This window comes from Pteropus alecto, unplaced genomic scaffold, assembly GCF_000325575.1.
Source record: "Pteropus alecto unplaced genomic scaffold, ASM32557v1 scaffold135, whole genome shotgun sequence".
NCBI classification, from domain to species: Eukaryota; Metazoa; Chordata; class Mammalia; order Chiroptera; family Pteropodidae; genus Pteropus; species Pteropus alecto.
Window position 1 is genome coordinate 1337130 of NW_006438076.1, and position 4216 is coordinate 1341345.

Here is a 4216-nt window from a genome sequence, read left to right on the forward strand (position 1 = left end):
ACCCAGTGACTGCCTAATTAAGGAGGTGTTGCAGGAACCAGAGTAGTTCAGGCAGGGTTTCTGGGTTTTCCTAAGTTCATTGAACTACCTCTCCCTTCTCTTCCTAATGAAAAGCTGTTGCTGTCTTTGGCTCATTGCATTTTGGTGATGTCTTAGCACACTGTGTGCATTCAAGTGGGCAGCACAGTGGCCTGGATTTCAGCTACTTAATTTAAAGGAGAGTGATGTAGAAATGGTTAGTAACAAAGCAGAAGGACAGAAAAGGCACCTGGCAAAATGCCTTAATTCTTACTCCCCTGAACACACTTTTAAAGGCAGAGAATTTAGAAGCCTTCACTAAGAAATTTCTCAAATGTTCATCATGAGCTTCTTTTTTTTTTTCCCCCCCGGTGGGTTCCTCTGGAACCAAATGATAGAGATTAGGTTTTCTCCATAGATGGGCTTTTTTTCACATAGAGACCAGTTCCTGACCTTATTGTGTCTTTCAGAATTAGTGCCATTTAGTTAAGCTTCCTTACCAACTTGTCTGTCTACTTCTATTATATGAGTTACTATGTAACAGTGCATTGTTTGTTTAAAGATTTGTCTCACATAATTTTCTGAACAGCTTACTTACTCATAGCAGTATCCTCAGCTGCTTTAAGAATGATCAACACTAAGAAAATGCTTAACAATGTTTGTTGGCCTATTAAATGTTGTTATTGACACTGGTCAATTGAAGGACCCGCCTTTCTGCTATTCCAACTTTCTTATTGTTTCCAATACATCTTAAATACATTCCTCCCAAAGTAAGGACCAAATGACTTAATGTCATAAAGTGCTTAAGAGCACAGAGGTTCTGGAATTGGATCTTGGTGTGAATTTCAGGTACACCATCAACTATGCACCCTTAGTTATATTATTTAAAATTTCCATGTTGTCTGTTTTCTTATCTATAACATGAGTTTAACAATATAACCCAAATCATAGAATTTTGTGAGAATTAGAATTCGTGTACATAAAGTGCCTGATATATAATAAACACAGTAAATACTAGCTATTATTATTATTATCAGTATATTACTCATCAAGTGTAGGACACCATATCTCTGTCATTTTAAGACTGGTGTTATGGAGGCCTACTATATATACATATATAATTTTACCAACTATCCCTTGTAAACTTTGCTGAGCATGAGAAAAGGTGTGGTACAGTCTTTCTCCAATTGTTCTTTTATTCGTAAAGACCTTGAACTTTTTGGAGAAGAGATACCGAAGTTATTTGTGGCATCAATAATAGTGCCAACAGTCAAAATAGCTAACAGAGATTCCAACAAGGATTTTTACAACCTTTAAAGGCAACATTTCCAGATATTTGTCACGTCACCAAGAAATTTAGTTTTCTGCAGCAGAGGATAGTAATGTACTTAGCTAGAAGGCTCTTATTTTCAAACAATTTGCATCGGATTCATCTGTGTTAGGAAAATGGAAACAAAAAAAATTGAGTCAGCTAAAACTGATTGTCTCCTTTCATTGGCTTATGGGATTCCACTCCACACAAGCAACTACAATGCCAGCTGGTATTTCAGCTGGAAACATCTGCAGAACCCTAAAATTGTTTCTTGCACTATTTTTTTCCTGCTAATTTTTTTTTCTCTTCTGTTGGTGATTACACTCATTGAAGAAAAGTCGGCTTGAGAGAGAGACAGACAGTTAAGGCCACAGATGGAGTCGAATAATAAGATACTATAGAAATAGGTGATTATCAGATAATTAGGACAAAAACTAAATTTGCTTAAAATTTTCAGGTAATCAGAGCTAAAATGGTTTAATGAAATAAAATCAGTTTTGAACATGTAGACATTACGCAATGTTTTTGCTATAGCTTCCAATAAAATTTCTCAGTTCCACAAAGTATTAATAGTGAAATCACTGATTAGTGATAGAAGATACAAAATTAAAAATTCTCATCTTGTAGTTAACTGATGCAACAATGAATAAATATATTATTTTAAGAATATGGTATTATTTCATATACCAATATTATATAACACTGTAGTCATACAATAATATCGACATATTATTGTATTTATTTCAATAATGGCCTATGGTTGTAGGATTGCTATTTTACTTTGACTCTCCTTTCTCATTCTATTTATATATAAGAACAAAATGAATGCTAATCACCCAAGTTATCATTGGGATAAAGTAATTGATTAGGTTTAGGTTGAGTTTCATTGGAGGATCACTCATTCTTTATGACCCTTAAACATGAGGGTACCATAGAGAGTATTGTAGCAATGACTTACTGCTTAATAATCAAGAATAAGCATAGTTCATGAAGTCTTTTCCTGCTAAAAAATGTTTATGAGTTGAGAGAAAAAGCTAAAATAAAGGAATATCTTTACATTAGTGTTTGTAAAAGTGAGCTTCATTGATCATCTGTATCAGAATTATCTGTAGGGAATTTGTTAAAAATGCAGAACCCAGGGCCCCATCTTAGATGTAGACTCAATCTTTGGATGTGGCTTAGGTCTATGCATTTAACAAGGTGCTTAGATGACTCTTTATCACATTAATGTTTGAGAAAACTTGACCTGGAATGTCAAGGAGCCAGGAACATCAGGGAGAATGTGGGGATACAAGGTTTGCTAAGCTACAGATTTTCTCAAATAAACCCTGAGAAATGCTTTCTGAGAACGATTAGCAATGACTAGTAAATACAAAAATCATGAGGCTGCCAATAACTAACTAAATATCTAAGAGAAAGTTAAAAATTATATAGTATTTTTATTAGTACTGTTACCCCATTTGGTAAATGTTGTCCAGAAAACTCATATCTTGAGAAAAATGGGCATTGTTATATTTTATTTCAGTTTTTTAAAACTATTGGTCAATGTAATTTGTGTTTAGTTATTTCTCTGTACTGCAAGCTCTCTATTTGGTTCTTATTTATTTTAAGTCCAATATTTAGATCGATACTTTTTTTTCCATCTTCCTAGAATTCAAATCCTAAAAAAGTGTGGAACAAATTCCTCCCCAGACTAATGAATTACAGTCTTCTACAAATTGTGAGTCCACGTGCAGGAACTTAGGAGTTTATATACAGATGCATGTGAATGTATGATTGTGTAATGAACTAGAAACTGTTGCTGACACCGTCTAATTGGCTCTGGTCACTAAGATTCCAACGGCCCTAAAATCCCTTTTTTAAATTTACATTACCATTAAAGTTGTTTACTGTGTTATCCAATTCAAGAAGGTCTCTGCATACACCAGTTTCCCATAGATTGACGCTCGCTTTGGAAATCTGTGGAAGCATACTTCATGAAATTTTCACTGCCTTTTGTTTCTGTTATCTGCAGAATCTTTCTAGAGTCTGTAAAACATTAAGGGGTTCAAAATGGGAAGGTTAACTACAAATGTGCTTTGCAGTTTGACCAGATGTGCAGCCAGTATCATGAAATGCATTCGATTTTACTGTAAATAGAGTGCAGAGGCATACTATTTACCATTTGGTAATTAATAAAATTTCAAAATGCTGAGGCATATCTTACTCTCTACTTCTCAATTACTATAACCATTCTTTTTTTTTCCCCAGCAAAAGACAAGTCTTGCAGATTTTAGAGAATAGATTTCACAATGGGAGTCTCTTTATAATAGCCTGAGAAAATACAGCTTAGATTGCAAACCAGAAGCTGGATTTCTTTTTTTCCCCCAAAGTAATAAAAATAAAGATAAAGATAAAAGATGAGGAAAAAATGTAATCTAACTAAATATTTTTCAAATCCGAAGGTAAAAATCTATATATTACGAATAGTTTGCTTTTCCAGCTGGACTACTATAGTTCCAATAAAATTTACAACGGGAAAAAAAAAATGTTAATCTGTTAATCAATTACCTGTCTTTTGTGAAAAGTCTTCTACCTTTTCTTTCTCCAGTGATTTCAGGTAAAGACAATTTCTCTGTCAATTTCCTGCAAGGTCATATGTGAATTATGTCCAACGGCATACTATATTACATTGTTATATTATATCATATTATAATTTATTGTCTAAAGGGTACCAGAAATGAAAAGTCCAGAGAAATGCATGTTATATTTTTTGGTGGCTGAATGTATACACTTTGTTGATGAAGTGCCTTTCAATGTAAACTTTAAACCAGCCATAAGCATTTGCCTGCTTCCACACGATGAGAGCTAGGGCAGGCATGTAAACAGAAATGCAAACTTCCCAGA